Source organism: Topomyia yanbarensis, chromosome 2 (assembly GCF_030247195.1).
Source record: "Topomyia yanbarensis strain Yona2022 chromosome 2, ASM3024719v1, whole genome shotgun sequence".
Lineage (NCBI taxonomy): Eukaryota > Metazoa > Arthropoda > Insecta > Diptera > Culicidae > Topomyia > Topomyia yanbarensis.
The window spans coordinates 299,193,621-299,206,260 of NC_080671.1; the positions used below are offsets into that span (position 1 = coordinate 299,193,621).

Here is a 12,640-nt window from a genome sequence, read left to right on the forward strand (position 1 = left end):
GTTGGTAAAAACCAGTCTTTGTACAGGAGGGCACAAATCCTTATTTCATACTACTTATAGTGTTAAATTCTTTAATTTTCAATTTTTTATGTCATATTTAATGTTCGGTAAATTTTTTATGTCATATTTAATATTAATGTACAGTAATCATTAGGGGTCGGCCAATTCGGACCCAATAAGGGTTTATGAGCTATAGAACTACAACCGATTCACAAATAAATATTTTTCTCGAAAGTCTGATCAATTGCGCACATTTTTTCGAAGGTAACTTTTTCCGATATCGTACCGTATTGTGTATTAAGGGTTCTACGCAAAAGTACATGAAAGGCCCGAATTACCCCAACCCTGTTCCAATTAGGACCACCCATGTCTTACCGATTTTTGCAATGGAAATAAATGCCAATGTTGACCCAAGTTATTCCTATTTAATTTTCATTAAGTTTCGAATTGTGAATTGAAAAGTTCTCTTTGATATATAAAATTTTGTGGCGAATATTCCATAAAAAGTAAGAGTTGGGCCAAATTACCTAGCAATAGGTTTCCAAGTAACATTTTAAGTTTTATAGCACACTACAAGTGCACTCTAAGTTTTAAGAAGGTTTTCGAGAAAAAACCTCAATTGTTACTAGGGTTATGAGCTATAAACGTAGAAATCTGTGAACCGATTTACGAAAACTTATCTTTTCCTGAAAGCTCGACTTCTCAAACGGTTTTTCGTGATCGCGTATCATTTCGTATATATGGTAACCCTAGTAACATTTAAAGTTTTATGGTACTCTTGAAGCCCTCGTTAAAACTTAGATTGCACTTGTAGTGTGCAATAAAACTAGAAATGCTAGTTGGGAAAAGGTCCGAATTGGATCAACCCATATTCACACACAGATTAAACGAAAACAGTTGATAGTCTCGCCTAAAATAAGATATTAAATAAAAGATATTAGGCAGGTTCAAAATCACGATAATGCACTTAATTTAATTAATTGTTGTTGCCAACAATAATCTTGTTTTCGGTTTACACATTTATCAAAAAAACGCACGCTCACGAAAACTGAGAACCGAGAAATTTTGGGAGAAAAAACAGAGCTACATTACAGTCATGAAAATTATATACTTGCTTTACACGAATTGGCCCACTCCCCTCTAAAAATCGATTTCTTGATTTTTAAAATTTGCAACATTTTAATATGTTAATTTTGCAACTTTGAAGTCTTCAATTTTGCAATTTTTAAATATTTTGATTTTTTGATTCCGAATTTTTAATTTTGATCAATATTTAGATTTTTGAAAACTTTAATATTTTTTAATGGTTCAGTTTTCGTTTTTACAATATACAGATTGCATACGTCACAGTAATCAGTGAGAACTAAACAAGTGAAATGCTAAAATTATTTAAATTAAGTTTATCCAAGGCAGCGAATTGCACTAGTGTTGCACTTTCTGGCAGAAGTGGGAATGAACACGTCTAGTAGCCGGCTCTTTCGCTAGAAATTGCAACTTACTGCTCCGGGGTTGTTCATTAAAAAACGGCATTAGAAAACTGACTATTTGTTTAATCAATTGAATCCATCATGCTATAAATCAATTTCCCAAGACAACGTAATGAAAACTGACGACTGATGTTAAATGACATCCAATGAAAATCGTGCCAGAATTCTATCCTGGGCAATTTTTTCTACGTTCGAAAACTGCGTTTTATCATGCCTAAAGCACATCCAAATTAATGCGCATGATTAGCATAACAGTATTCTGGTTGCAGTTGAAAATCGAAAAATTACCTTGCGCCTTTCGTTTTTTTTTTCCCTATTTGCAGAGTGGGCAACTACAGCGCATCTTGTGTACATGTTAGAGAATCAACTTGCGCATCATTTACACCAGTTGCGCTTTAGTTCCGCACGCTGAAAATAGGAGAAAAATCAAAAAGCGCAAGTTCACTATTTCGATTTTCAACTGCAACCAAAATTTAACTGTTATGCTGAAAACTACATTTTACACGATCGTTCGCTTAAACATGCGTTGATCCTTAAGCGGACCTTACACGAGACAGAAATATTGTCAATAAATATATTGATAAGACTGCTTCAATCCATCAATCTCATTTAAATTCTAAAGAATCAATCTATGATTTATTGTCAATATTTCTGCTCGTGTAGGGTCCGCTTTAGCGCAAATTGTTGCCGCTGCGCCGATTCAAACTCCATGCAAATGTTCAATGGTGACATTCATCATATGACAGCCCTAGACGACAGTTTTACCAGTTTGGACGAAGAATGTTATCCCTCTCAGAAGGCTGTCACCGGGACAGTTTATGCGAAACAGCAGACACAAAAAATGGTAAACCGACAGCCCATTCGGCTCGCTACGTTTAGCGTAGAATATTCTCAACAAAACGAGCGCGGTACAGACTGTCACCAAACAGCACTTTTTCTCACAAGATTGCACTGTTGCCATTACAGTTCGGCTTGGCGAGCGAACGTGCTGTAGCAAGAGAGCGTTGAGCACACATAGAGACATCGGATTCTGTTGCACAGCGACAGTAGTAAAAAGGCAGTCATATTGGTAAGCCTGCTTGACTCAGAAAGCAACTTACAAAAATGAAGAGGCATGAAGATATTTTTCGTAATGTCCAATAACGAATATATATTATTTTGTTTTGCTGTATTCCGATGGAAAAAGACGTTATGATCGTTTGAATGCGGATATAAAGACTAAATCTTTGATTTTTCCAGAAGCATGAAATTGGTACATAATATAGAATATTTTAATCAGAACAAATATACGTCCGAAACAAAACAAATATTTTGGCAACATTGGTCGAGTGGGGGTATGTCGTTTTCAACATCACTCAAAAAAATTATCACTTACCTATCATATGCAAAAACATATAAATATTTTCCATAACACTTTTCACATAAATGTTATATGTTTCACACATAAAAGTTTTTATTGTCAGTCTAATTAAAATCACTGTCGACTGCATCTATATATTAAGTGAAATTCAGATACTTTCCTTCGGAATATCATATACGTTCTAGATGAAATCCGTTTCATTTTTATATGATTTTCGTGCGATTTTCAGCTGCATTTAAAATGGCATTCAGAAAATCAATTTAAGAAGACCGTAAGATGTAAAATAAATATGCAAACATAGAATTGAATTAAATTTATTATCTATTCACTTGAATAATTTACAATAACATACCTATTGCCAATTATTAGAGCCGCAGCATATTGTTTCCATATCTTTTCCAAATGTGTTGAAGAAACCAGTGAACTCTTCCGCAGTTTCCATTAATTCCATGCTTACAGCTTTTTTTCACTTCCGGATCCTGAAATGCGATTTCGTTTTAATGTCATTATTATTAAAGAATTCATATACATAGTTATAGCAACGACACGACTAGACATTTAATGAAACATACCGAAGAAAAAGTGTCTCAGTGATTTCCCACCATTTACCGGTATATTGAGTTACCCCTCGATGTGGACACGAAAATATTTTCTACAGCAACACTTCTTTGTTTATGTAGCTACCAATGTAATGTTTTGTTGCTACGAAACAGCCGAAAATTCGCTGGATATAAACATTTCGATCGAATTTTCCGCTTCGATCTGAACACCGACGGATTCAACACTAACCGGCAGCTTCTGCGGCCTATCGTTACAGTGTTATTTAATTTTTGAGGAACTAGCTTCCTTAACAAATGTAAGTACCTAATAAATAAAACGTGCTAAATTAAAAAAAAAAATTGCGTTAATTTAGTGCCCGCACAGCAAAGTATGAGATATGTGACAATGAATTTATACACAAGGATACCTTACAGGAGCACATATCAACCCATACTGGCGAACGCAAAGAAGACCTTCAGAAGCAACCTGCAGCAACACGCTACAATCCACACTGGCGAGCACCAGTCCAAAGTTTTCATCTAAAATACCTAAATCAGTATCTCCTTATTCACACTGGGGAACAACCGTACAAATGTTATGTATGTGGTGATGCATTTAAACAGCAGAGTAACTTGAACTCGCAATAACTCATTCGCAATGGTGAACGGCGGTATGAATGCTAGTTACTAAACGAAAGTGCCAATGAAACAAATAATTCTGAGGAACACTCATGTGTTATTAACCGTTGTTATATCAATACCACAATCAGAATAGATAGAATTATCCAAGGCGGAGCAAGTGTTTTTTTATATTTCGTTTGACACAGTTTGGCGTTAACTTAACTGAGCCGTGGATCTTTTAATATTAACAATGTATAATGGAAAGAAATCGATCTTTTGAATGTCCATCGGGTCTCGTGTACGCATGCTGTTCTCTTTATTGACGTTGTGTGGGTTTTTCCGGTAAACCGCTTTGGATACTTTGTTGGACCTAGCCAAGTAAGCAAAGCGTGCAACAAATGTCATTCCGGCCGAGCAGGGGCTCGGAAAGTACCGCTATGTAACGCAGCGTGTACTGTTTGATTGTGACGGCACTGTGTTACCCACAATGCATGAATGGGGGCAACTGTACCGCGCCGGGAAACTTCCTGCCCACCCGGAGACCAACGTTGATACTGCGAGGGTGGTAATTTTTTCATTTGATTTTTGTGATCATTCAGTAGCTAATTTATTGTTGAAAACTATGATTATATGTTAGTCGTTAGGGTAATTGTTTACTTTAGCTACTTTTCCCCCTGTAAGTGGAAAACATGTTTTTCTTTCGTGAAAATGCTAGTTTAGTGTTGCAGATTCATAAAAAAGAGGCGGAAAGCGAAAATTTTATATAATTTATTAATGAGACTAAAAATAAGTTCTACCTACTAACCTTGCACATAGGGTTATTGTGCTCCCGAAAGTAAGGTTTTTGGCGAAGCTAGTTTAATGCGGCTTGTCATCAGAAACGCAAGCAAACCTGTGATCCACTCATTTGTCCGGTATACTCAAACATAGGGGCTATCCCTAGTTTAAGTCCGACTGAGCGGCAGCGAAGTCGGACAGCACCTAATTGAAACGATGTGGCGTAGCCACATTAGGCAGTGACAATAATTTAATTTTTGCCGATGAATACAATCCTATTGTTACTAAATAAAACATTGTTAATGCCTAATGTGGCTACGCCACATCGATTTTTTTCTCATGCTGTCCGACTTCGCTACCGCTCAGTCGGACTTAAACTAGGGATAGCCCCTATGCTTGAGTATACCGGGCAAACGAGTGGATCACAGGTTCGTTTACGTTTCCGATGACGAGTACGAGGATTACGGCTGTGCGGCATAGCCGCATTAAACTAGCTTCGCCAAAAACCTCACTTTCGGGAGTACAATAACCCTATGAACAAAGTTATTAGGTACAACTTACTTTCAAGCTAATTAATGAATTATTAAAAATTTTCGCTTTTCGCCTCATTTTTATGAATCTACAACACTAAACTAGCATATTCACGAAAGAAAAACATGTTTTCCACTTACAGGGGGAAAAGTAGCTAAAGTAAACAATTACCGTCGTTAGATACGATAAAACTTTTTTTTTAAATCTAAAAGGTGACGAACTTTTGCAAAAATCAGGATTCTGAGCGCTTTTGATAAAAAATATAAATTGGAATCGACGGTAACAGTCCATTCATTAATGATATTCCTGCTCATCGTCCAGCATTTGGTGATGACTGCAAGCAGCTACCGACCCTTGCAATTTGGACCCTCCATTAGTTGACGCAGCTGGTCATTGTAATGTTCAACAATTGCCGATTCGACGGTCACCGTACAGGCCATGGCCGCTTTATCGCCTAGTAAAGAGCTGCCGGCACCCAATGCGAATCCTGCCACGTTCCACAACGGGAATGAATCGGTTGGGCGGCCCCGATGTTTGCACCTCACTTAATCGAATTCGGCTTTATAGACCTTTTTCTGCTCCCACTTGTGTTCGATGGAAGGACTTATCTTGGTGTGATCTGTATGTGCAACCGAGAAAGATATACTGTTAATTACGGTTATCGGTCAATGTTGCGCGAAATCCCAAACTCAAATTGTGTTTAACGAGACCAGCATTAAGTTTCAATGTATCTCTTTTCTTCAATTAATTATTCGATAGCAGAAACAAACGCAAAACCGGATGTATGCTAACGACCCTTTGAAAGTATGATGGTAATCAATTCACGGTCCTGATACTATTCCATGCTGATCTCGCTCAAGAGGCAGTTCAGCATAGATGCTTCCAATCTGCAGCAGTCCGAGCTGGTAGAATTCATATCACACGGGCCTGGATTTTCTAACTTGAGCCGCACCGGGCCGCAACGCAGTACTGTATACAATCCATAGATAACCATTCGGATGATTGATCCGGATATGATTTTGCATGTACCGCACCCACATTCGGAAAGACTATAAATCCTCATCCACATCAGATATATGCAATCTCCAGCTCGTCTGTTTCGGCTAAACTCAAGCGCAATGCGACTTCTTCCGAGCTTGTTGACCTTCGGAAGAGCGAGAACCAAATTGAAAGGGTTGTATTGGTGGAATGCTTCACCTTGAAGTGATATCATCGCAAGCAGAGTTACAGATTTAGGAAGCGGATATGACCAGTTCACTATGTCGGAGACGGTAGTGTGCTCTTCCGGATTGTCCGCAAGGTCAATGTATCCAAATTGCTAAAAAAGTAGAAACATTAGCGATTATTCACGAGAAAATCGGTTTGATTCCTATTGAAAAATGTTTTGTTGTCGAATTGCTCATGTCTGCGTAACCAGGGGTTGCAACAGGTTGTTTGAAAAAATAACAGACTATTCAGTGCTGCTAGTTTCATACATTTTCTAATCAAATGTCATACTTGACAGTACCAGTTACCTGAGTCACTGAGGGGTAGTCATATTTGCGATACATTTTTTAAATGCCAGTGTCTGGTCGTGTCGTTGGTTATTGTTTTGGCTCAGTGATGGATTAGTAAAATATAAGAGCACAGAGAACAGACGTCCATCTTCAGCATTCGACTTGTGTAAAATCTCTAACGGTTTCGAAGGTAGTTGGGATATCCAAACCAGGTGCGCTACTGTCGTCATGTTTTTTGTGGCTGAGTTCGACTGAATTGACAGCGGTTATTCCTCTACCCAGTTAAACTAGTCCGGAACCGGTTTGGACTTCCAGCATGAATTCCAGCTCAAATGCATCAACCGATAGAGTCGGAATCGGTTGTTTTCTTTGAGCAAGATTCCATACTGAATCCATTCAGGATTTCGAACCGGTTTCGGAATGGATTTGACGGATAGTTGGGATAGGTTGGTGTGGCGGCGCTAGTGGTTATCGTTTATTAATTCAAATGTTTACACACGTTTTTTAAATATTTTTGTTCGATTATGGATGTCTGTTCTCTGTGATAAGAGCATGTTCAGGAGTGTTTCAGTTCTAGATTCATAATTTTGACAGTTCTATTATATAAAACTGAAAATTTTAAAACTAGACCTTGCTGTCCCCAGCAGCAGTTGTAGCGGATGTTCTATTCAGTTTAAAATTCATGTCTCACCATTCCTCCAGCATTACTGCATTCAAATTTATTTTTCCCCAGTCTATCGGGTCTAAGTGTCTGTGCTAAAAACTTTGCATGTATTTAAAACACAGTTCTAAACGTATTTTAAAATCAGTAACAAATAGAACGGAGTCGTATAACAGTTTTAAATTTTAAAACAAAACTCGAGGGGAACGTCACTTCAGAATAATTGTTATATTCCGTTCGATTTTGCATGAATTTTCATTTTTTCGGCAATTTTAGAAAATTTATTCAATTTTCTATCACATCGAGTATTGCTAAAATATTTGAAAAAAAATTCAACAAATTTAACAAATCTCAATCCAATTTTGCTCGAACTCCGATCAATTTGATGTAACTGGCAACTCTGCATGCTCTATTTTCGAAACGTTCAATAATTCTGGCAACAAAATTTATGTTTGTTTTGATTTGTTCCTGTAGTTATGCTGCTGGCAATGTTTTGTTTTGATTTTATCGAGCACTGAAACTGTCAAAACGTGAAATTCGAGCAATTCAATTTATTTTTTATGACACATTTCAAACTATCCTCGGCTATTCCAAACCATTATCAAGTAATGTCGGAAATTCGAATCCATTTTGATCTAACCAATACCAATTTTTATAAATCTAATAAGAATTTTAAATTATAAGTTTATTTGATCAACAAATCACGGCGTGTCGTTCCCCTCGAATTTACTCGGTACTGGAACAAAGACAATTTTTACATGAAGTTCAAAATATTTTCATACTTACGCTACACAGCCTGTTGATTTCGAAAAGAGGCATTTCCGCATTATTCCGCACACAGAACAGAATCCATGATAACCGCGCTACCTGATCTCTCGGGAACTTCAATTCTGGATAATATGTTTGATTTCGATGTTATAGAAAGAAAGCAGTATCTCGAGAAAACAAAAAAATCAACACAGTTAACAATCATCGTTTTATGTTTGATATCACAATATGACAACACTTCCAAGCAGCACTTTAGTACTTTTAGTTTCCAAGCCGCCGAAGGTTTGCCTATGTCACTTTCGTCCAATCACGAGCTGGTTCAGAATTGGTTCAAAAACAGGGGACAGAGCTGGCGGATCCTATCCTAGCAAAAAACCAGCCCTACAAAAATATACTACGAAAATTTTAAAGAAGGCAAATCCATTTCATTGTATTTATTATTTGTTACGTATTTGTTACGTAACAAGATTTCAAATGTTTTTTTACCAATTTTACACCGGTTCAACTAGCGCAAAAGTTTCCCCTTTCTTAAAAGTGCAGTACATGCATATGAAGTATTATTTTAGATAAAACATATTTCTTTCAAATTATATGAGAAAAATTTCGAAAATGACGTGCACTGCAAAATAAATATATTAGCTTTCAAATATTACTATAAATAAATGTTTTAATCATCGGATGTGCTCTCCAGAGAACCATATTGATTCATGTCATTTAGCTACATATCCATCCGATCCTTGTGTGTATTTATCTGAGATATTCCTGTGCTCAAACAATTATACCGATAGGGCATTGCGGAATGCCTTCGGTTCCTGCCAGAATCCCAGCCCGCAACAAGATGTGAAGAAATGTTTCCAATTTTTTTCTTGGTGCAAGTTGTTGGGCGTCTTTTGGCTTAGCATTTTGATTCCCTCGAATACGATGAGTATGTTGGTAACTAGAAAAACTCTAGAAAGAGAACGATTGTTGCCGATGGAGCGAAAATGCGACATTTTTGAAGGATTTGTAATCAATGCATAAATAGGTGAAGACTTTTTCCGGAACACCTAGGTAGCATAGAGGATGTTGATGCCAGTTGTCGGTGAGTCGACAACCAATACTGGGCGCGCTTTCAGTCGATCACATGCACAATCGATCTCCAAAACAAAATTTTGTGGTCACAGCAAACACACGATACAATGCAAAGAGTGCTGAAAATGTTAAATTGTTTTAGTATATTTACAAGAAAAAGATAAACAACACTTACCATTGACAATAAAGGTCAAAAGAAGTCACAAACCATTATAGCAATTACAATAGCCTTCGGTTAAATGTTGTCAATTACCAGAAGTTGATTGATGTGAAGTTCATGTGGTGGCATCCCAATCCCGATCCTTCCTTCGTTTATTTATTAGACTTTGGTTTACATTAGAAAAACTCTAGTAAGAGAACTGCGGAGAGAAAAACAGCATTTTTGGCAACGTATGTCCCGGCATTGTATGGCAACACGTCCAATGTTATAAGGATAGTCAATGTTCGATTGGATCCCTTTTTTGACAGCTAAACGCGAATCCAATCGAGTCAAAATGGAGTCTCCGCAGTTCTCTTTCTAGAGTTTTTCTAGTTTACACCAACTTCTGTATCAGCTTTCGTGCGTTGATTTCTGTAATCCTTCATCAATGACACATTGCGAACTACTTAATATGCTATAGCGGTCTTGTTGTTTCTGAAACTAGTCATTGTGATTGTATTACAATATGTGTAAGGCGGCTGCCAGAGTGACGGTGAGATAGCCGGTGCTGAGAGAATCGGATGCGAGAAACCTGCTTTCAGCAAATCAAATCATTTTATTGCGAATACGTTTTTATATTGTCCGCAGAATATCTGCAAAATAATTTTACGATTTTTAACTGACTTTACCTCGTCGTGTGTCGTTTTGTTGTCTGCTATCCGATAAAAATGATTAATTTAAATTAACAATCCGAAGCTAAACTTTGCTATATACGTCAGTGATATTTTCGACAAATCTAGTAAAACATGTCAAAAGGTCCTAACTGCAAATGAAAACTGCCTACTTTCTCTTTTATAAAACTTTTTGATTTTATTTCAGTATATATCAAAAGACTCTCCCGAATAGAAGAGTACAGTAATAAAACTATTATTTTCACTGAGACAGTACAGTAATTTTACAATAATTTACAATAAAGTGTAATGTATTGCTGCAATTCAAAAACAATTGAATTGCTGCAATTCAAAAACAATTGAAGTAAAAGCACAAAGAACAGACGTCCATCTTCAGCATTCAACTTGTGTAAAATCTCTAACGGTTTCGAAGGTAGTTGGGATATTCAAACCAGGTGCGCTCCTGTCGTCATGTTTTTTGTGGCTGAGTTCGACAGAATAGACCTTTCTCGTCAAAAAATTTTATATGCGGAACAGCTTCCGTTTTCATCGCTGGATCAATTCTGAATACTGTCACGTTAATTTGGTGTCTCTAACTATTGAAAAAATCAAAAATTCTTCGAGCTGCCCATTTTACTCTGTATTCCCCTGTCCTATTTTACCTCGATTCTCCGTACTTTTTCACCATTTGGATGAACTTCGAGTGGGGAATATGAAATAAAGTTACGGCGGGTAGCCTATAACATAGTTCCAGTAGCCTACCGCTAGCCGGCATCTGTTTTAATCTGGCTATTCGCCGTTTCGTTTACTGGGTATGAACTCCAAGAGTTCATTCCAATTTGTCAAAAACATTGTTTTGACGTAGATGAACCCCAAAACAGTGTTGCAGAATATACCGATTTATCGATATTTAAACCGATTTTTAATTTCAATACCAATAATGTTACTAAAAATACCGATTTCTTTTTTCTTACCAAAAAATCACGATTTTCATATAATAAGATATAATAAGATCAATATTATTACGTATGGGCCTTTTTAGAAAATGTCTTCACCTTTCCACATCAAATCATCCGGAAATTGATTCAGCAATATGCCAGGTTACCAAATACAAATATGTTAATACGGAATGCTCTGACGATTTTTTGAGGACACATTTTATGACCCAGGTACACCCATAAAGGTACACTGTCAGAGTGACAGCATACTTTGATGAAATTGTGCTAAAACTGGCTGCACTGATAGATTTGTTTTTGATTGTTTGACACTTCTAAATATTTTAGTTTTCTGCAGAAAAAATCTCAGAAAACTAACGACTGATTTTTGTCGACGTCGGGCACCAGTTACAGTTACAGTTTGAAATTATATCTCACCTCGGATGAACGCGCCCGTTATGTGTTACCCCGCAACAGCTGACTTAACTGATTGTTCAAATCAAGAGTACTTATTCAAAAGGTCCTAAGTGACATTGAGCTCGAACTGAGAAAAACAAGGCTGAAGTTTCATGGAGCTAAAACAAATCCCTATTAGAGAACAAATATGTGTTTTGATGAAACAATTATGCCAATATAGTCTATGGACTATGCTCTTTAGGTAAATAATACTAAAAACATGAAACGTTTAGTGCTAATGTAGTTTTTAAGCGCTTTAAAATGATGCGTCCTTTTGAAAATTATAGGACCTTTCACATAGGTCTTTTTTCGGGCCTAAGAATCATACGACGCTGCACATAAGGCTTTTTTCAGCAAAGGTACCTCTTACGACGAATATTGAATATCTTCAAAGTTTTCGACAAAATGAGCACCGGAATACGAATGTTCTTCATTACTCTTGTAAATAGTTGCACTGGATTTAACAGAAGTCTTGCAGAAAAAAATTGCGGAAAACTTTAGTTTATATTAACAAACCATTGGCTGGAAGTGGTTAAAACCAAAGAATGGCATGTTACTTTAGAATAACTAAGCTTTCCAATTATCATTTAATTTATTATACTTTCTAAATTCAACTTCGAAAATAAGTCGCATAAACAGAAGAAAATAATTTCTTTTATTTTGATGCTTAGGACGTTTTTACTAGGTACCTATGTGCAGTTTGAAAAACATAGAATAAAATGAATCATGCGTCGTTTTTGCATGGCGCCTATGAACAGCAGCAGAGGTTTTGAAATGTTTCACACATAGGTCCTTTCAATTTAAAAGGTCTCAAGTGTAAAATTTCAAAATATGATCATGAAAACTTTGCGACTTTTTATATAATGCTTGTTATTTTGATAAATACTGGGTATAATGAATCCTGGTTTTCGGTAGTCGTTAGCTATGTTGTAATCACATGCTCGGCTGCAAATAACTCAGTTTGTTTACATTTGTCACTAAGGACTATTTGAATCAGCACTCTTGAAATCCTCGAATTTATCCTGCTCGCTGTCGTTCATGTTTTTATTACTTTCCCCTAGTTCTACACAATCATTAGCCATTGGATCGGTTCGTGATTTTAGGGAATAGTAAACGTTATGAAAAAAA

At 36.6% G+C, this 12,640-nt stretch overlaps 1 long non-coding RNA gene across 1 annotated transcript; it reads right to left on the reverse strand.

Annotated features, from left to right (window-relative positions):
- Positions 1–8,855: 8,855 nt before the first annotated feature.
- Positions 8,856–10,225, reverse strand: LOC131679291 (uncharacterized). Its single transcript, XR_009303822.1, has 3 exons — positions 10,140–10,225; positions 9,487–10,042; positions 8,856–9,430 (listed from the first exon to the last, which is right to left on the reverse strand). It is a non-coding gene; the product is annotated as an uncharacterized LOC131679291 (long non-coding RNA).
- Between the last annotated feature and the right edge of the window lie 2,415 nt (positions 10,226–12,640).